Source organism: Papaver somniferum, chromosome 3 (genome assembly GCF_003573695.1).
Source record: "Papaver somniferum cultivar HN1 chromosome 3, ASM357369v1, whole genome shotgun sequence".
Taxonomy (NCBI): domain Eukaryota; kingdom Viridiplantae; phylum Streptophyta; class Magnoliopsida; order Ranunculales; family Papaveraceae; genus Papaver; species Papaver somniferum.
Genome location: NC_039360.1, coordinates 219,201,981 through 219,225,218, shown reverse-complemented (window position 1 = coordinate 219,225,218; position 23,238 = coordinate 219,201,981). Strand labels below are relative to the sequence as shown.

Genomic DNA, 23,238 nt, shown 5'->3' with positions numbered 1-23,238 from the left:
TTACAAAGAGACCTTTGCACCTGTAGCAAAAATGACAACAATGCGCACTTTTCTAGCTGTTGCAGCTGTTAAAAATTGGGAAGTACATCAGATGGATGTGCACAATGCATTTCTACATGGAGATTTGGAGGAAGAGGTGTATATGAAAATACCACCTGGATTTGTGAGAGGTAATCCTAATATGGTATGTAGAATGAAGAAATCATTGTATGGTTTGAAACAGGCTCCACGTTGTTGGTTCGCAAAACTATCAACAACTTTGAAGAATTATGGTTTTCGGCAATCTTATTCAGACTATTCTCTCTTCACTATGATCAAAGGAAAGATGCAGCTTAATGTTTTGGTGTATGTGGATGATTTGATTGTTGCAGGAGATAATATAGTGGAGCTAAATAAATTTAAAACATATTTGGGACAGTGTTTCAAGATGAAAGATTTGGGAAAATTAAAATATTTTCTGGGCTTGGAGATAGCTCGCAGTAAGCAAGGCATTTATGTTTGTCAACGGAAATATGCATTTGACATTATTATGGAGACGGGGTTATTGGGAGCAAAACCAGCAGAGTTTCCAATGGAAACTAATCATCGTCTAGCTTTGGCAACAGGGCCGTTGCTGATTGATGCAGAAAGGTATCGACGACTGATTGGAAGATTGATTTATTTGGCTGTGACTAGACCAGATCTAGCTTATTCTGTGCATATTTTGTCACAGTTTATGCAGCATCCAAGACAAGAACATTGGGAAGCTGCACTTCGGGTAGTTAGATATTTGAAAAAGAATCCTGGGCAAGGAATTTTGTTGTGCTCTGATAGTAGTCTAAGATTAAAAGGCTGGTGTGATTCAGATTGGGCAAGCTGTCCTTTGACTAGACGATCGTTGACAGGATGGTTTGTGCTTCTTGGAGATTCACCAGTGTCTTGGAAGACCAAAAAGCAGTACACAGTTTCTCGGAGTTCAGCTGAAGCAGAATACAGATCTATGGCTGCAGCTACTTGTGAATTGAAGTGGTTGAAGCAATTACTAGGTGATTTGGGAGTTTGTCATACACAGGGAATGAGTCTTCTTTGTGATAGTCAGTCGGCATTGTATTTTCTCAGAATCCCGTTTTTCACGAAAGAACTAAACATATAGAAGTGGATTGTCATCTCATTAGGGATGCGACAGTACAGAAAATTATTTCTCCCTCTTATACGCCTACGGGGTTGCAGTTGGCGGATATCTTCACCAAATCATTAGGACGAGTTCAGTTTCAAGGTCTTTTGTCCAAGATGGGCATTTGTGACCTGCATGCTCCGTCTTGAGGGGGGTATTAAGGAAGTGTAATACTTTCCAAGACCGTAGTGGTCAGTCTATGGAAAGTATTGTCCATGTAAGTCATTAATGTGAGACTGATAAGGTAAGTGATATTTTAGGAAAGTGTGGTCATATACTAGGAAAGCATTGTCCATGTAAGTCATGATTTTGAGACTTATAAGGAAAGTCTCAAATCCGTGTCTAGGAAAGTTTTGAGTCTCAAGTTATCGGTCATGTATAAATATCTATAGAACTACTATGAATAAAATTAAGAAAGGAATTTACCAAAGTTTTAACAGAAAGCCTTAACTGATTTTCCATCCCCAGCCTCCTTGCTCCTGAGTTCTCTCGCGTACAATATTTATTAAAGGGGTGATAACAATAAAAATTCGAAACTAAATTTTTATGACTATATTGAGTAATGTCTCAACGTATATAATACCCATAAGACATGAAAAGTGATAACTCAGTATGCGAATTTGCATATATACTACCTATATTCCCCGAGCCATGTTTGCTTACAGTATGCCATCCGTTTATAGTACAGATATATGCTAGTTGTAAGATTTAGCAGCGATGCTTTCAGAAAGTAACAAAAATAGAATTTAGGCTTGCACACCTACTATATTTTCTGACCTTTTTATTCTGAAAGATATGCCAAACCCCAGAAGTTTCATTCTAATTTTCCATGCTTGATGCATCAAATTTTTGCCCCTTTTCTTGCCTACATTTTGGTGAAGTAATATCTTGATGCCATCAGTTCTACGTCATTTAAAGGTTGCACCTGTTACATGTGAACAGAAACAGTACCATGCATGTTTCCATTTTTAGTACATATGGAAGGGTTTCACTCGTTGTATTTAAATTGTTTACGTAAAGACTTACCTATCATGGTTGATAGTAGACCTAAAACATATTGAAGGGGCAAAAATAGCACCATGCATGCTTGCATATTGCACACCATAACAAAGAGCCTAATGGAAGAGAAAACAGACATTGGGATTTAGTTTAAACAGTACAATGACACATACACAGAAGCTTTTATTGAGAGAGCCGGATCTGGAAACTTTTATTAATGAAATCATTGATCTCACACAATCAATGATTTCATTTGTAAGTCAAGACCTTGTATTTTCACCACACCCTTTCCCTCCCAATTCCAACTATGGAAGATACTTAAATCATAAAAGGAAGCAATTACGAAATCAAATTGGAGAGTGAGAGAGATAAAATTACTTTTTGTGGAGGCAGTGGGATAAAAAGAGTGCTGTTTGGGGGAAGGATGATGAGAATTCAAATGAAGAATATACTACTTATTAGATTTAAAGGGATCTCGTTGTCTCGATCGTAGTATACAAAAAGATCGGTAGATAAAAGTTGATGCCCTGATAAAAAGGAAAAATTGGTGCAGAGAATTGAAGGAGATAAGAAAAAAAAATATACCTAATCGTGTGATTTCGGTAATCTGGTATGGTTGATTCTTTTGATGTGTGATTTTAGTAATCTGGTGCGGTAATTGCCGTGCAGGACCACGAACAAATATATGCGCAAAATAAATTCATGGTTTGATCAAAAGGTTAGTACACATGATAAGGATAAGTGAAAAATACTAGAACCCCCTACTATATGGGTTCAGTATTTTGAAGCCCCACCAAATGGATCATACATTGTCAACTCCATACTTTCATAAAATGATATTACTAGACCCAAAATATCAAATTTTCTTCAGATCTGGCCCATAATTAATTATTATGAATTTTGATAACGACAATACTACCCTTCACTATATATACAAGAGAAATCTCAGTAGATATTTTCATTTCCCATTTCTCTTTCTCTCTCTGCTCCTGCGATTTTAGATCTGTGAAGAAGAAGACGAGACGATTTGATAGATTTTGCAGGTAATCATCAGTTAATCTACTAATACGAATCAGTCTTTGTATCGATTTAATAGATTTTGAATCGAATCTAACTTTCAGTCGATTCGAAGCAGCAGAAATCATTTCCGATTAGGTTTTATTCAATAGTTGATCTGCAGCTTCAATACAAATTCATCAACAAGCTAAGTATACAGGTAAGTATCCTCCTATCTTTCTGATGATGCTTCGATTGAGAGTTTTTAGTTGATTTAACTCAGATTTTTTTCCTTCAGAAAAGTATATTAGGATTTTATAAACCTAAATCTTTAGATGCTTCTCAATTATCTTATCTAAATCGAAATCAGAGATTAGATTTACAATCATCTTCTTACTTTGGTTGTTTTAATGTAAATTTTTTGAAAAAATTTGAACAAAATTTTTGGATCTGTTCTTCGTTAAAATCGTTGTATGTATCTATATCTAGTTTCGATCTATCTGCTGCTGTTGATGAGTAGGTTTTTGATTATTCATCTACTGGTGATGCTTGGATAGGTGGTAATTCAGTTTGAATTTGTTTGGAGTGGATGTTGACAGGCAATATTGAGATGCTTGTGGTTGACTATGCTGAATTTCAGGCATTAAAACTAAAGGTGGTTGCAATTGAAGCTGCAGAATGGACTTAGTTTCAACTGAAACTAGGAATTTTCAAGGCTTGCTCAAGTCAAAGGCAAGTTATTTCTTGCTTTTATCAAGTACTACTGTTAGTGTGTAAGCTTCAATTGTTCTTTCTTTAAAAAAAAATAGGTCAGGAAGTGGAGATTTTAGGTTAAATTCGTATTAAGTATTATTTCCTGGCACCTGAAAAGTTAGTTACTGATTGATTCTTAAAATGAGATCCAACCATCGGATCTTTGTGATTTTTGAATATGTTATACGTTACTGTGTTGTCACAACTCGACCAAAATTTAAGAAGGATCAGACCAGGAGACGTCACTTAAACTCCTGTGTTTCAGAGACTGTTTCTGTAGGTTTTTTGTAATTCAATAGTTCTGAAAACCTGAAATTCTTTAGTTATACTACATAGAATTCTTTGAAATTTTAATGGAAGTAACCCATTTAGGTGAAGAGTTCTCTGTAAAAATTTCACTTGAATTGGAGTTTCAGAAGTACTCCAACCAACTGACTTTGTCAGATGTGTCCGTAGGAATCCAGCCTGAGAAAAACATAGAGAATCAGTTATAATTAAAATTCCAACCGTTACGTTGCTGTGAAATTTTGGGAAAATGTATGTGTTATATCCATGTATATGTGGTAGAAATTTTTTTGGGATCAGGTTAGTGTTCATAAGGAATGTGATATGTCCAGTTATGGTGTTTGGTGTAAAAAACTGATGGGATTGTTCTGAACTGTTGTGTGCTATAGCATGTATTTTGCAAATTTTGTTTTACTTGTGAAAATGAATGTTGCATCGAAGTGCAGGTGTAACTTTTGGTTGCTGGGAAACAACGTTCAGCTGAGGTTTGTGCTGCTCAAAAACTGTTTGCTTATGCAAAGTTTTTCAGTATTTTGGTTGAATAGGAGGATTTGTATCGCATAGGAGATAAGAACGGTTTAACACACTATGATTGCCTGTCTGTTTTGGTTATAAATGATGTTACAGTAACATAGGATGTAACTAGTTGCAACATATGCAAAAAAAAATTTACATTTAAAGCTTTTGGTGACTGCATATTGAACATGGCCTTGAACGCTTGTGTCTGTGTAGTTGTTGAAGTAATTCATGGTGATGGTTATGTTAATTTTAGAGAGGATGTTTTTATTTGGACCTAGTGCTGGTATTCACATGGTAATACAAGATAGGGAGAGAGCTAGTGTTAATGTTTATGGTGTAAGTTATGTCTCATTAAGCTTATAGAGCTTCCCAAGGTTAATAATTCTGCGATAACTAAGCCTGGTCATGCATTTCTTATTCTTCATTGGGATTAGCTCTGTAACCCTTAATATGCGGATGTTTAACTCCTAGTACATAAGTCATATGAATGTGTAACTCTTAGTTACACATATGAAACTTGTTTTACAGTGTGGTAGTTAAGAGTCAAGATATTACATGCGTGGCTTCATAGTTTGTTGTTAACTATGCTGAATTTCAGACAGTGAAACATATGGTGGTGGTATATGTGCAGGATCTGTTTCAGTTAGCGTGTTCATCTTGAGTAACATTATTGTGTTAGTGAAATTCTTTGTATGAAGGATCTCCTCTGGCTAATAAGTGGCGGTGGTGGTATATGTGCAGGTTTTGGAGCCGGTGGTGGTGGTGGTGTTGGAGTTGGAGCTAAGGTGAGGATATGCCTTTGTTATATACTTTTTGCTGTTAAATTTTGATGGATAATATGCCGCCAAGAGTTTCTGATGCGCATTATATGTTGCATACATGTTTTGATTTCCATTTGCGAGCTTGATGAATATGTTTCTTGTGCTGAATTGCTTTTACATTCGGATATTGATTTTGGTTTTCACTTTGAAAATTTTAGGGATCTTGTATTGTCTGGTACTGACTACTGTGCTGCAATTTTCAGGGTGATGAATTGTTTCATAAGAAGCATGGGATTCATATATCTGGGAATAGTGTGTCGTTGCCACCTCAGAGGTAAAAGCTCAACCCTGTTGACTTAATCATTTGTCCTTCATATGAGATGATAATTCTTGAAAACCACATTTTAGATCTCAATTACATGCCTCAAACAATGTATAATAATGATGCATTATCTCCAGATTACAGAATGGTAGGATAATACTGATTATTAGACTGATTAGATACATGTGTAACTCTTAGTTACACAAGTGAGATGCATGTGTAACTATTAGTTACACATGCTAATTAGATGTGTAGATACCAGTTACACATGCAAATTAGATGTGTAGTTTCTACTTAGATGTGTAACTTTTACTTACACATACTGATTTTGGGTACACATATCAATATGTATGTGTAACTCCTAGTTACACTAGTCATATGCATGTGTAACTGCTATCTACACTAGCCAGATGAATGTGTATCTCCTAGTTACACATGTTATATGCATGTGTAACTCTCAGTTACACAATTCAGATGCATGTGTAACCGCTAGCTACACTAGTCAGATGCTTGTGAAACTGAAATATACATTGTTTTATGTACTGTTCATTTTAATCGTATAAATACTGATTGCTTGTTGTTATATTTCAGGTTTTAGATAACTTCATAAAAGCTAATTGCTTAAACGTGGTAATGGTCTCGCTGGAACTGGAGTTGACGCTGAATACACAAGTCAAATGCATGTGTAACTCTCAGTTACACTAGATAGACACATATGTAACTCTCAATTACACTAAACAGATGCGTGTGTAACTTCTAGTTACACATGCTAAGAAATTATTGTAAATGAATATTAAAGTAATAACTTTTTTTTTGTGTTTTTTTTTTTGATGTCTATTTATTTGCATATATATACAAGTGTAACTTTGCATTACACATATCATAAGGATGTGTAACTTCTGTTTACACCTTCGCACTGTATTTTAATAATTTCGGGCATAGATTTAATAATTTTGGGCCTAGATTTAAATTTTATTTAATTATGGGCTTGACAATATGCATAAGGGTATCAAGGTCTTTTAAAAACTCGGGGCCTAGATTTAAACTTTTTTTAATTAAGGGCCTCATATTATGGGTTATCCATGGGTTGGGCCTGAGCCTAATTTCCCCTAAGGATAATCATTTTTTTCTTTCTTTCAATTTCTCTATTTTTGGAGTTTTAATTGATAGTTTGAGATTGTAATTAGGAAAATTCTATTTTTTAAGACTGTAAACGGACATTGGACATTTGTGGTTATTTATTTATTATGTGATGATCATTCGATTTATTGAGGGATCAATGCATACTTGATTTAATTTGTTGATTATCGTGATGAAATCGTGGATTTTGTGATTTAATTTGTTGATTATCATGATAAAATCGTGGATTATTATCAATTTATATATTTTGGCATGTTATGAAATTCTTAAGATTTAGCTATTTTAGGTCAAAAGAATTCTTTTTATATGATTTCCTGAAAATATATTATAGGGAAAAAATATTCTTCTAGAATTTGATTGGCATGAATTTAATAACTTTACAAACAAAAAAATACTGGTGGAGCCAGAATAAACCAGAAGCGAGAATCAGCCAAAAAAAAATCACCATGGAGCTCCGGTGAATGAGAACGCTCGAAAAAACTATGTTATTTTGTATATATAATTTCAGTGGAAATTGCTGGTCTCACATTGAAAGTTAGACTAAAACCTCGAATTTTAGAGTTCCTGGGCCACAACCAATAAGAATCAAGAATTGACGTAGCAAAACAGAATGGATAGGTAAATGAGCGGCGAATCATGCTCTTCCTGGGCGACGACCAATAAGAATCAAGGATTGACGTAGCAAAATAGAATGGATAGGTAAATGAGCGTCGAATCATGCTCTTCCTGGGCCACGACCAATAAGAATCAAAGATTGACGTAGCAAAATATAATGGATAGGTAAATGAGCGCTGAATCATGCTCTTGGCCCCCGACCAATAAGAATCAAGGATTGACGTAGCACAATAGAATGGGTAGGTAAATGAGCGTCGAATCATGCTCTTCCTGGGCCACGACCAATAAGAATCAAAGATTGACGTAGCAAAATAGAATGGATAGGTAAATGAGCGCCGAATCATGCTCTTGGCCCCCGACCAATAAGAATCAAGGATTGACGTAGCACAATAGAATGGGTAGGTAAATGAGCGTCGAATCATGTTCTTGGCCCCCGACCAATAAGAATCAAGGATTGACGTAGCAAAATAGAATGGATGGGTAAATGAGCGCCGAATCATGCTCTTGACCCCTGACCAATAAGAATCAAGGATTGACGTAGCACAATAGAATGAGTAGGTAAATGAGCGTCGAATCGTGCTCTTGGCTCCCGACCAATAAGAATCAAGGATTGACGTAGCAAAATAGAATGAGTAGGTAAGTGAGCGCCGAATCACTTTCAATACACATAACCTATTTTTTACATAAAACCTATACGCTTACATGGATTAATTACCTTTGGGACAACCAATTTGAACCCGTGCAACGCACGGGCGCACATCTAGTACACACGACAAGGATAATCATTTTTTTCTTTCTTTCGATTTCTCTATTTTTGGAGTTTTAATTGATAGTTTGGGGTTGTAATTAGGAAAATTCTATTTTTTAAGACTGTAAACGGACATTGGACATTTGTGGTTATTTATTTATTATGTGATGATCATTCGATTTATTGAGGGATCAATGCATACTTGATTTAATTTGTTGATTATCGTGATGAAATCGTGGATTTTGTGATTTAATTTGTTGATTATCATGATAAAATCGTGGATTATTATCAATTTATATATTTTGGCATGTTATGAAATTCTTAAGATTTAGCTATTTTAGGTCAAAAGAATTCTTTTTATATGATTTCCTGAAAATATATTATAGGGAAAAAATATTCTTCTTGAATTTGATTGGCCTGAATTTAATAACTTTACAAACAAAAAAATACTGGTGGAGCCAGAATAAACCAGAAGCGAGAATCAGCCAAAAAAAAATCACCATGGAGCTCCGGTGAATGAGAACGCTCGAAAAAACTATGTTATTACTAGATGTGCGCCCGTGCGTTGGACGGTTTCAAATTGGTTGTCCCAAAGGTAATTAATCCATGTAAGCGTATAGGTTTTATGTAAAAAATAGGTTATGTGTATTGAAAGTGATGCGGCGCTCATTTACCTACTCATTCTATTTTGCTACGTCAATCCTTGATTCTTATTGGTCGGGGGCCAAGAGCACGATTCGACGCTCATTTACCTACCCATTCTATTGTGCTACATCAATCCTTGATTCTTATTGGTCGGGGGTCAAGAGCATGATTCGGCGCTCATTTACCCATCCATTCTATTTTGCTACGTCAATCCTTGATTCTTATTGGTCGGGGGCCAAGAACATGATTCAACGCTCATTTACCTACCCATTCTATTGTGCTACGTCAATCCTTGATTCTTATTGGTCGGGGGCCAAGAGCATGATTCGGCGCTCATTTACCTATCCATTCTATTTTGCTACGTCAATCTTTGATTCTTATTGGTCGTGGCCCAGGAAGAGCATGATTCGACGCTCATTTACCTACCCATTCTATTGTGCTACGTCAATCCTTGATTCTTATTGGTCGGGGACCAAGAGCATGATTCGGCGCTCATTTACCTATCCATTATATTTTGCTACGTCAATCTTTGATTCTTATTGGTCGTGGCCCAGGAAGAGCATGATTCGACGCTCATTTACCTATCCATTCTATTTTGCTACGTCAATCCTTGATTCTTATTGGTCGTCGCCCAGGAAGAGCATGATTCGCCGCTCATTTACCTATCCATTTTGTTTTGCCACGTCAATTCTTGATTCTTATTGGTCGTGGCCCAGGAACTCTAAAATTCGAGCTTTTAGTCTAACTTTCAATGTGAGACCAGCAATTTCCACTGAAATTATATATACAATATAGAGAATATATATAAAAAAATCTAATAAAATAAATATAATATATTTTGACGACGGTTAATTCTCACTTAAGTCTCATTTCCTTCCTAAATTATTAGACTAAGTCCTTTCATAGACCCTACGTAAGTCTCATTTCCTTCTTAAATGAGATGGAAGTATATGTAGTACGTGACGTCTCATAAGAGTCATCCTAATACAATATAGAGAACTCATATAAAACGCAAGGTTTTAAAAACGTCTGTTTTTACCGAAAAACTTCCGCTAAAACGGTAACACCCATATACCGTGGTCGTGAGGGTCCCCGAATCTTGTGTCTTTATTAAGCCGATAAATAGGAAAAAAACGGCAGTTTTATAGTACCGTTTTTCTGTTTTAATACACGTTATAACCGTTTTTCTAAAATTAGTTTGAATGTTTTTCTTCTAAATAACATTTTAACGTGAGTTTTTTAGAACTATTTTACCGTTATCACGCACGTTATCACGCACGTTATAACCGTGTAAACAACTTTCTTACCATTTCTTTTGATTTTTTTCTTTCTCTGGATTGAAAGCTGAAAACTTCGAATTAAATTTTTTTAAATGATACAAGGAAACTAACTACAGGATTAAAAACTTCAAATTTAAAAAACATAGGATTGTTAAACTAGTATTCATCATTTAAAAAGCTACGCGAACCAACTACGAGAACCACCTTTTTTCAAGTATTCTTTATTTTCTCGACGGTTCCTTTCCATATCATAGTCATCGTTGACGGGGTATTGGCTATCTTCGTTTGCATAATTATCATCATCATAATAACCATCATTATCGTTATCATAACCTCCTTCAGTATCATCATTATTGTTACCTACATCATTATTATTATCAATATTAGAATTATATCCTTCGTTCATATGTTGAACACCATGGTCAGAGCGACCGTAAGTGTAACGAGAATCATATGTTGGATTCACATTCTCATAACATTGTGCATTGTCTCCAAATGAAAGATTACAAAAGCCATAAACAAAGTCACTCACTGGTAACCTTTCGTATGAGATTTGAACTTCAGGATCATGCCAGTTGTATGGTAGAGGGACATGCTCTGGATTATTAACAGCCTCCTCTTCCAGCATATTTAACCACTGTTTTTCTTGAGGTAAAACCGGTGTTTCATCTTCCCCCGCTATCCAGTCAAGCATATTGTCATCCCTCAGTAGACTATGAACATCGTGAACATCAATGTTATGTCTCCTTGTTTTACCTTTAATTCTTTGTTGCTCCAACTTTAAATTGTACTGGACATGCACCAGATCATTTAATCTCGATGAAAGTAAACGATTGCGTTGTTTGGTGTGGATTATTTCAAACACACTCCAATTCCTCTCTGATCCAGACGATGTATTTGTTTGACTTTATATCTTTACTGTAATCTTTTGGAGGGATAGATATTCAGCACCATAAGATAACCACCAACTTACAGGATCGCCATGTTGAGCTGTAATACGTGCTGATGGTGATGCAAATTGACCTTGCATCATTCGCATTCTTCCTGCCTACAAAGAAAAGTAGGATTGTTACTAGAAATTCAAATCACTTAAGTATACATATTTGGAGATAGTATTAGAAATTTTGTACCTCTAGCATGCATTGTGCTTGTTCTTTGATGCCACTAACCATTTTTGATATAACTCCAGTAAAACAAATTTGTGGCTCAAAAATTTCATTATTGATGAGATTAGTTGTTGGGTTAAAGATGTAATAAGGATTGAGAAAATACGATGCAGCATGAAGAGGAGAACTCAACTGACTTTTCTATCGTTTCTTTATTACACCCATGATAAAAGCATTTTGATTTGATCCCAAACCCATTTGTGTAGTTTCCACACATGTATCAAGTGCATGGAACAAATATCCCATGCTGGATTTGTCTGAGTCCAAGAAACGAATCATTTTTCAATAAATGACAAACCATTATGCATGCATTTTGATACGTCATCCAGAACATCTCATTTGAAATAATATTCTTCACTTGTCTAGCTTGTTTAGTTTTTGCCTCATCCGATTTCAGAAATTCCTTGTCCAGAATAGGCTCTCGATAGCATTACGTTGATCAATGATGCTTTTGATTGCAATAAAATTCGTTGAAAACCTTGTTAAGCCAGGGCGCAATAGATTGCGTCCTGCTGAATGTTGTCGAAATCTAGCAAGAACCCAACCATGATTGTAAATAAATTTGCTAATTTTTCTTGCTTCTCCAATCACATCTTTAACAAAGGGGAATTTTTCCATACCTTCCAACATCAAATCCAATACGTGAGCAACACAAGGAACCCAGAAAAATGTGTCATATTCTGATGCCAATATCTTACCTATTCAAACAAAAATACAAAGAAGTTAATGATTAATATATTCCCAATATATATATATATATATATATATGTATAAAATAAAATGAAGTTATTCTTAGTTACATGCAGCTTTGAATTGAGATCCTTGATCTGTTACTAATTGAACAATATTTCTCGGACCGACATCATCTATAACGGGCCTGAACAAAGTAATTAAATACTCTGTTGTCAACCGATTATGTTCTATATCAACACTTTTCAAAAACGTAATTCCACTACCACTGTAAACTAGAAAGTTTACAATCGTACGATTGTTTTTACTTTTCCAACCATCAGACATGAGTGTACAACCATATTCTCTCCATTAATGTCGTTGGACAGACACCACATCTTTTTCAATCCTTTGTTTTTCTGAAGTTAATATGGGATTCGAAAACTTATAAGCTGATGGAACTCTATAGGATTGGCCGAAATTTGCAATTACATTGAATGCCTCGTGGTACTGAGATGAGTTAGCCACATTGAAGGGAATATCATTGGCATAGAAAAAACGTCCAACAGAAGAATCGACTTTTTCCCGACATGTTTTGCTTTTGCCAAATTTTGCCATCGAAGGTTGAGAATCCCTAGAAGGATCATATTGTCCTCCCATATCCACAGACATCCTAGGTGGTTGTGATGGTCGGATAGTAGACCTAGGTATTTCTACAGAGGCCCGAGGACCGTGCGATGTACCCTCTCCGGCATGAATATTCTTATTTTTTCGTCCAAAAAGGTTTTTTAAAAACCCAGTCTTTTTCTTTTGTGTGACTGAATACTTGTTCTTCCTCTGCATGAAAATCTGGTTCTTCTTCATTTATACCATACGCAGGGTTCCATGGCTTATTATGATACACTTTTTCTGAATCTTTGTTATTAGATTCTGTTATTCTTTGCCTTTTTGCTTTTCTCTTTTCTTCCAATGCAACTTTAGCAAGATTTTTCACTTCAGGCGTCACATGCATGCACGGGGCAACTGTACCTCTTTGTTGTGCTAAATAAAATTTTATGCGTGAAATACCTGAAGATATTTCCTTTTCACAAAAATTACACTTCAATTTTTTACCATCAGGCATTACAGTGCAATATGCATGAAAAACATCTCGTTTGGCAGTTTGCGTGGATGTCGATCCTTCCATCGTATCTGTAACGAGAAAATGTTACTTGTAAATCAGTGACATATATTAAATTTCGCTAGTACTATTCTTGGCCTATATTTTATTTTGCCCACAAATAGAAAATTTTAGATGTTTATTTTGTAGCTAGGTAATCATTATATTCTTAAGACAATAGTAAATTTGGTTGCCTATGTGTAGGAACGTAGGCTAGCTAGACCTTTTGATCACGAAGACAATTAGCTTCTTTTTTTTTATATACTTTTAACTTTTGACCCCTTTTGAGGATGAATAAGAATTACTCATTGAGCATGAAGACAATTCATTAAACTATTAATTTTTTCTTATTCACTAGTATTATTTGTGGCCTTTATTTAATTTGTGTCCACAAATAGAAAAAACTAGATGTTTATTTTGTAGCTAGCTAATCAATATATTCTTGAAACAATAAGAAATTTTGTTGCATGCATAAAGGAACATAGACTAGCTAGATCTTTTAATCATGAAGACAATTTTCTTTTTTTTATTATTCTTTTAACTTTTGACTCTTTTGAGTACAAATTAATTGTTGAGCAGACTTCCTTAAAATGGTTGCACTCATATAAAGTAAATAAAATTTAACCAAATTTACTTATATTAGTTATTGTTTAATATTTTCTACCTAACATTGACATTAAAATCCGTCTAATTGGATTTCACAACTTTAAACATGCATGTATGAAGTTATATTTAACTAGCATCAACACTAACACCATGATAATTATTCCATCATGTGATCATGCTAGTTAATTAATTTCATCATTATGAAAGTTAAAGCATTAACTTAAAGCGCATGCATATTTTTGCTTCATTAATCATGTTCTTTATACTTGACAGTGATTGGACTTAATTAATTACACTTCATTATTGATTTATGTGATTCACTGTTGAATGATCAAAAATAAAAAACTGATATAATGTTATAGGTGTAATAAAAAAAGACTTTTCTTTCTTCTTCTTTTTTGTATATAATTAAGCAGGACGCAAATATTAAACCACAAATTAAAAAATATAAATCAAAGTTGAATATCAATTCAATTTTTTTTCTTTTTTGCATAGATTTTATTGACTAGATTTAATTGTGTCTTGATTTTTTCTTCCTCTAATCTTGATTTGAGCTTTTGTTATTTCCTTGAAACTCTATTATAAAGTTATGGAAACATCCTAAATTATAATATATATATGTACAACATGAAGAAAATGATGAAAACATTACCCAAAAAAATAAAAAAAAAAGGCAACTACTAACTTAAATGTTGATGTAAGAGAGTACCCGTATAGTTAAAATTTATAGTTCAAAGACAACATTCGATGTCGGCATCATCATCTGGTATGATGAAGAAAAAAATCAAATTTGTTGTAAATAAACTACATAGAAACAAACAATAAATTTAGTGGTAAATACTTATTTTAATAATATATTAAAAGTACCTCTTAAACTGGTAGTTGGAAGTTAAAACTTGGAAACTTCAAAACATAGAGGGAGGAAGAATTTCTCTGCAGAAGAAGCATAGTTATAACAAATTTGTGTACTACAACAATATGACTTCTTGTGTTTTTAAAGGGTGAAGATAAAGCAGAGAAGGGAAGAAAATAGTGTGATCATGATTTTGTTTTCTAAAAGAAGGGAAATGAAAGAAAAAATCGACGTGAGTGTGTGACATATTATTCGTTGTCTCCCCCAACTTGAATCTTAAATTCATTAACCAACGTTCTCTGTTTTAGTTCTTCACTTTTTTTGTGAAAACTTAAAATGAAACAAAAAAAGGGACAAGTAGACCTAGTCACCTAGCTAATTCATTTGATGGAAATTCTCCACTCTAATAAAGGGACAAGTAGACCTAGTCACCTAGCTAATTATTGCCGACGAAATTTCAGTGGCTATAATTTACCGACACGAATTTTATCAAACTTTCATAAATTGTAGAGTGAAAAGCATTCTAAAACACCTACGTAAAGAATATAAACATGACTATCGAATTATACACATTTCTTATACTAACAATAATCAAATAAAATGGTAGTATTAGAATTTCTTAATGATATAGGTCATCTATTAGTTGGACAACATATAAAAATTAATAGGTCATCTATTTAGGGACGTAGGGAGTATTAATAAATAAAAATACCTAGTAACAATGTTTTTTAGAGCCGTTAAAACGTTTTCACGTACGTTATAACCGTTACATCGGAATTACAGATCAATTTTTTTTCTATTTTCTATCTAACCGTTACAACGCCCGTTATTTTCAAAAAACACCCAAAAAACGCGTTTTTTCCTATTTAACGCGTTTTTTGCCCAAAACGTACGCACACCTGTGAAAACTCATTATAAACGGTTACGCCTAGTGTCCATGACCCGAGTCCTGACCCGTTTTTAAAACCTTGATAAAACGTAATAAATTACTTGATATTTTAATAAGAAATCACAATGAAATATTCAGTTTTGGAACCAAATAAAATATTTTTGTATTTTGAAGTATTTTATGGTATGATCGAAGAAAAACGATAAAAGAAACAAAAACTTCGGCTTGTCAAGAAGGAAAGGTTAAGTTATCTTTGGTGAAAGAACTTTGCACCCTAGTTAACAATTCGGGATTCGGTAAACGTACGGAACGACAAACGTACGAGTATTATATGGTTTTGTAAAATCCAGATTCTGGCCAAAATTCGGTCAACTGGATGTGATTCGTCAGTAATTCGGAACGGCATACGTACGTGTATAATTCGATTTATAAATGTGAGTTCGGTTATGAAAATTCGGTATCTATATATAACCAATAATTTGTATTTATAAGGTCATAGACCAATTTTTATGCATATGTGATAGACGCATTTATGTGTCTAATATAGACCAATTGTATATATTGTTAGTACCCATCTTTGTACTTATTATGGTATTTTATTTATTTGTAGGTGTTTTTGGAAAAATAAGGTTTTGCGGCGAAAGTGACTGAAAATGTGGCATTTGGACCTCTGTAGACAGTGAACCGGAAGTACCCCGAAAGTATGCCGGAAGCGCCCCAGAAATACCCCGGAGGAACCCCGAAAAAAAGTGCGGAAAAAGCCCCAGAAAAATCACTATTTCCCCCCAACAAAAGGATGTTTCCACCCCAGTTGCTAAAGGGACACCCTTTCTTCTTCACATTTCAAATAATCGAATTTGGCGGGAAACTTCTTCATGTCTGCATGAATTTTGGAGTTGAATTCTTGGGCTGTTTTAACGAGATTAAATCGCTGGAAATGATTGGGATGAACTTAATATAGCATAACAGGCCTGGTACAATGAATTGGATCGATCCAATTGGGCCGAATTGTCGAGTTCAAGCAAAACAGAGGAGCTGTTTTCACGGGTCTGCTGTGGAGAAATCTTTGGAGATTATGTGGAGGATTATGGAAGATATCTTCTGTTATTCGATTCCATTATATCTTTGGAACTTTTGGTAACAAAATAATACGCGTACGAAGAGATTTGAATGGATCAGCAGCTATGAGGAAATAATATCGAAACCATGCAGCGAAGAATAAAAGAAGATATTCGGGATTAAACCAAGAAGATATTGGAGGCTGACGAGTATAAATAGGTTGTTGAGGTGATAGAAAAGGAAATGAAGGGTTTGGGGTCGAGCCAGAGCCGAGAGGAGCGAGAAAAAAAGTTGCAGAGCTTGTCTCTGCTGCTGCCATTAAAGGAGAACACGAAGAACAAAACACCAAAAGAGGCAGTCGTTCATGCTACAGTGGAAACGACAGCCAGCTGTGGGTCGTAGTATTCCGTATACTACAACACTTCCAAGTATCGTTCTTTGTAACGGTGTTTGCAACAATGAAAAACGTTGCAAACACCCGATTTTCATTATTTTCTCTTTTTCATCATTTGTACACCTCCTTTGAGCAATGAAATCAACTTTTGAGCGTGTTTCCAATATGCGGAGATAGAACCCATCACTGGACAACGGAGGAAGCAACTTTTCACGATTGTGGTAAGTGAATTAATTCTTTATATGACTTTTTGCATAGATTTACTTGTATAATGATTTCTATTAATTATTTGTTATTTTGTCTGATGTCGCATGCTTGGTTTAAATTACTTTTGATGCGTCATGCTTACGACTTACAGATAATGTTTTATGAAATCTAGTTTTGGCAAAGAATTAGAGTCACAACTTCTTTTGTTTGAGCTATATTGTCTAGAGTTAATGACTAAACCACAAGAATATGAAAAAGTGTGAAATCCTGCGTCCTAGTGTCTCTTCATCCTGTTAATAAATTTTTGTATAAAATCATTTATTTATTATTTTAGAAAACTTTAATCTTTACAAGTCCGAGCAACGAATTCTTACTTACCGCACGGAAAATATTACAACAATATGTGTGAGTTATTTAAAAAAATAATAAACTTAATATGATGATATTAATAATATATACAACACTAGTCATCCAAGAGGACGTCGTATGGTGATTTAGATGCTTGGTTAGTGAGTTTGAGATCTCTCTCACCTTCACCTTCAAATCTCTTCAGTCGATTTTGTTTCATAAAAATTACAACACGTCTAATATTGGGTCGTGTATGTTCGGGAGGCAGTAAAGCCCCAAAAGTGGGGTCTTTGAAAACGTAAAATCTTAAGAATTTATGGCGAATTAAGCAGACGTATCATTCGTTATACGTAAAATTTGTGAACGATTCGCGAATAATCCGGGATTGCCATATAATACGCGACTTGGGCTTTGGAGTTTCAAACGCACGCGAATAAGACGGTAAAATTCGTGATACGGAAAAATTCGTGAATCATTCGAGAACTTACTAACTAGGCTTTGGACTACAAGAGCAGACTATGGTCAACCTAATTATGGAACAATATTAAAATACAATTCGGTATTTTCTTTTAGACCAATGGATGCAACATAACAATAGATAGATAAATTAAAAGATGGAAAAGCACCTTAAGTTTTCAGAATCAATATTTAGCATCTTCATAAGATTGAAACTCTGCCGCCAGAAGATGGGGAAATAAAACTACCAAGCGATGACAAATATCTGATATTTTCACAAGTACAACCATACATGTAACTGAGAATATACTAACTCGATGACCAAGCGTAATCGTTTCATGAAACAATAAAAACCAGTTGGACATCAACGGTCTTCTTAAAATGCTACATGAAATTAGTTTTTCTTACACAACGGTTCATAATGGCAAATTGATTCCATCAGGATTTTGAAAGGGTGCCAGTTAGATTGACGTTAATATAACTCACCAATAGTATCAGATAAGGGTGCACGCGGTACGGTTTGGCTCGGTTCTTGCCAAGGCCGAGTACCTGTACCCCCAGAGGTCGGTACTGAACTTTTGTACCGGTACCGTGTACCTCGGTTCCGGTCCGGTATCGGTACGGGACCGGTACCAGTCGGTACCTTTCCAGTGAAAAAACTGACTGCCTTTTTTTTACCTGTTTTTTCTATATAACAAATTCTCATTCAAAGCAGCAACTACTAAGTAGCAATATTACTAACAAACCAAACAAACAATGTCTTGAAAATCTGAAGAAAAAAAAGTAGCAATAGCCACAGACACACACACTAAGTCTTGAAAATGAGAAAATCTGAAAAAAAAAAAAAAAAAAAAAAAAAAAGAACAACTAACCGTGCAGCTAGTGCTGCAGTAGTCTTGAATTTTGATCTTCTAATCCATGTCAGCAGCACTTGTGGTGTCATAAATGTTGATAAGACCATGTAACGCTGCAAAAACAAATAATAGCAGTCAGTAACTATTAGACTATATCTATTATCTAATATAATATAAATTGTGCTATATTCCAGGGGAAGGGGAGAGATGTGCAGAATCTATAATACACCACATAGGCCAGACAGAGAGTCACTACCTTGCAACTAAAAGAGGATGATACCACAGTGACGAAAATAAGAAATTGGCTCAGAATAGTAAATGTTGTAAAGAAGAAAAGGAAGGTCTTCATTAGTAAAACATATTGAGGGTCATGCACCAATTTGTTACCCATCTAGCGTTACTTACTTGTTGCAAGAAAAATTGGCATAAGGGCCGCAAGATCCCTTCCATTTAGCTGGTGGAGGACCAAACCCTTTGTCATTAAAGCTATCAGATCCCGGTGTAATCCCTTCAAATTCAATTTTACTTGATTAGCAAAGCATAAAACCATCCTAATATCAAATTTGCAAATCCTCTATTAGTGAAGTACGTACCTGTATATATTAAGCCCACTACTAAGTTGCTCTCCAGTTTCGCTTTTCTTTTAACATTTTGAGGAAATCCCAAGAAATCCCATGTTTTTCTTCTATGAAGTTTTCTTTGTTGATTAGGAAACACCGAAACAACACCTCTCGAACCTACACAAACAAATTAACATTAGGACTCGAAATAAAGACAGAACAATAATCCAGGTATACACAGTACCATACATACTTTCTAGTTGCTTAGCTTCGTCAGGTGATAACTTTGCGACGAATGCATTAAAGTTGTTGACGTAACTGTGTACTATCGAATCCTTTGCAGCAAGCTCGCTGTTTTATGATCATCATCAAATTAATATTAACATCTTGGATTGTCTGACAAATTAAAAGTGCACGAGGTAATAATTCCAGGGTGATAAGAAAATGCATGCACCTTCCAACAACATCTGACAGAAGATTGATATGTGAATCAACAATGGAATCCTTAAGAACTGGTGAATCACCCAAATATACAATATAGAATTTCTGCAAATAATGGAAACATTAATATCAGATTCATATTCTTAATGGATACTGATTACTAAAAGATCTGATTTAACAATAATACATGCAGTAATACCTTCTCTTGTTCATTATCTCCATTGACAGTAACAGAACATGCACGTACCATCTGAAGTAGAAGTAAAACACAAACAAGACGACAATGATAAGATGAAGGAAATCAACTAGTTGTTTCATTAGTAAACCAAGAATCAAATAGGTAGAAATCCCTAAAACACAAATCAAAGTATCAAACAAATACAATTTTTTTAAACAGTTGGCATATGAAGAGAAACCCTTTTACGTAATAAAAATAAAATCTGAGAACTACAGTAAAACAAACAAAATCCCTAATTTCAAAGTAATAACACCAATAAAATTGAATCAAAGGATTCAAAGCGATGGAGATGTTATACCTGATTCCCTGAAGATAAATCCACTTGAAGGTCTTCTACAGTTCTACCTCTACGTACAAAAACAAAACAAAAATTTAATTAAAACCCTATCATTCAAGAAATTAAAAAAAAAATACGAAAGAAAGGGTTTACGGTTTACCTGATGAAGATTGAAACAACCTTGATGAAGAAAGCAACAACCTTAATGAAGAAACGAACATTTGAGCAACAACTGTTAATAGAGAAGAAGTTCTCCTCCTTCTAAGAGAGAGGAGAGTCGGAGACAAGAAAAAAACGAAAGAAAGGGAAGTAGTAGCGAACTGAAAGTGAAACCATAACCCTTAGTTTATATACCCCCTTTAATCTAACGGCTAATACTGATCCCTTATCCACCGAATCTAATGGTTTATATTGTTCGGTACATTCGGTCCGGTACGACACGGTACCTGTATTGGACCGTGTACCTGTACCTCCCAGACCTCGGTTCCTATTTTTGGGACCGGTACCTGTACCTTGTACCTCGGTTCGGTCCAAAACCAGGTACGATTCTATCGGTTCCAGTTCGTTCCATCGGTCCGGCTCGGTTCCTGTGCACCCTTAGTATCAGAGGCATTTGTTTTAATTGCAGGGGGTGGAATTAACAAGAACACATGCGGAGATATAATAGCCGACGAAAAGAGCTTTGGCTAAAAGAAGATTGCTAAATTTGATCCAAGTTTTATCACAATGCAACTATACCATTTATTCATTCCTTATGCTTCAAGATGATAATGGATATATCTGAGATATCCCATACAGAGACGTCGCCTCCACCAGAGGGGATCAGAAGATTACGACAATGCAGGAGTATTATGCATATAGGGCACAACAAAGACCATTTATAATTCAGGAAGGTCCTCTGAGCCAACCAAACACATGTTTGGTTCAAGAGTCCAAATTGGGTTTGTTGTAAAAAGACAAAAAAAATTCAGAGTTAATCTTTAGAATGGTCTGGAAAATGCAGTCATGTCAAGTGACACATCACCTGCGCCTGTTAGAAAAATTGATTGTGTTACCATCTTTGCTTGCTGAAGGTATGAGATACATGTTACAACATTATCATGATGCAATAACCATAAGCAAATATAGGGAACTTACCATATTTCTTCGTAATCCTGATGAGGCCGTAAATAAAACAATCTCTAAATTTCATTACAGGACAAAGAAGAGAAAACCGACCTGATGTCGTCTCAAGGGTATTCAAGAATAACTTGAATCAACTAAAGAAGGCCATGCGAGAAGAAAAACAAATCGGCAAAATTCGATCAAGTTCGTAAAAATGCATTATCGAACTTAAGATAAAGCATGATGTATGGATGATATCTTGCTTATTTATCTGTTTCAGTAATGCATATCATTTCTTTTGATCGGTAAAAAAATTGGTGTTGGCGAGTTCCGATCTTGATACACTGATATCATCCTCAATGGCTTTACCTCTATACTACATTGGCACTGCCAATTTCACACCATTTAATTTCAAAAGCGACGGCTTCCTCATGCACGCATCTTCTTTTGTTCCTATATCACAAAAATAAACCAACATCGCCTTCAAACGACCATGAAAATCGTACCAGCAGGAACACCAAATAAAGATGTGGATAATGCGGTTCAAAAAAATTTCAAATAAGGAAGGATATTTGAAATAAGATTAAAAAATAAAAAATAAAAATAATATTTTAATTTCAATTTCAAATAAAAATTAAAAAATTATTATAATATGTACAAAGGATTAAGAAAATCCTAAAGAGCCATCAAAACTGTGTAACATGATTTATTACAGTGAAATAAGATTTGACTGACAGAATAATCCTTGAAGATTTCTTTCGGAGAACTTCTTAGGCATATATTTTGTTTTACCAACCTCTGTATATTCTCCATAGATTCTGATCTTCCCCCATTAACCCTATTGTTCCTCTCATTCCAAATTTCATTAGAAAATATCATAGGGAATTAGCTACCAGATTATTGCTTTTGTCTTGCTTACCTTGTATAATTTCCAGATGTCCAGCAATGCCTTGAAAAATATCAGGCATAGTCCATTGAACCTTTAGGGCATACAAGAAATAATCCCATATAGATTTTATCCAGCTGCAGTGAATAAAAAGATGTTCCAAATTTTCATCTTCCTCGTTACACAATACACAAGTAGTCGATTGAATATTCATTCCTCTACTCCTTAACATGCACCTTGTTGGTAACAAATGGTGGAGGGATGCCCATGTCATAAACATAACCTTCGGTGGAATAAGATTATTCTCCAAATGTCCAGAGAAATCTTGAGCTTCTGTATCCTCCATGATCTTGTCATATAAATTAAGTCTTAGTTGAGAATGATCCTCTCAAGCTATCTTTTACACCATTAACTAAAGACGTATTCCTCAAGTCATACTGTAACTCCAAAAAATCAATCCTTTCAGTTGGGTCAAGAATTTGGGAGAAGTGTAAACCCATGTAATAACCAAGAACATCCGCCATCATAGCATTACATACTCTCGATAGTATACACCGGGTTATAGGCTTGTTAGTTAGAATAATTACGCACCGGGTTATATGCTTGTAAGTTAAAATAACCTGGCCTTCTTTCAACATTTAGGAACCTCTTATCAGCTTATCATAGATGGGGATAATATTTTTCACCCGCTTTCAAGTCTTTGTATTCCTCAATTAGAGCAAGTCCAATGGGACACAATAAATTTGATAATATGCCTGTCCAGGAGGATGGATAAACTGAGTTTTGGGCAGCGGGGAGAGGTTTGTCGAATCCAAGTAAGCCGGCTGTCTCAGTTGGAAACGACCGTCTCATGTTG

At 34.9% G+C, this 23,238-nt stretch overlaps 1 long non-coding RNA gene across 1 annotated transcript; it reads right to left on the bottom strand.

The window, feature by feature from the left end:
• Positions 1–13,058: 13,058 nt before the first annotated feature.
• LOC113362133 lies at positions 13,059–14,750 on the bottom strand. The gene is made up of 3 exons (XR_003365562.1): positions 14,684–14,750; positions 14,526–14,579; positions 13,059–13,242 (listed from the first exon to the last, which is right to left on the bottom strand). It is a non-coding gene; the product is annotated as an uncharacterized LOC113362133 (long non-coding RNA).
• Positions 14,751–23,238: the final 8,488 nt, after the last annotated feature.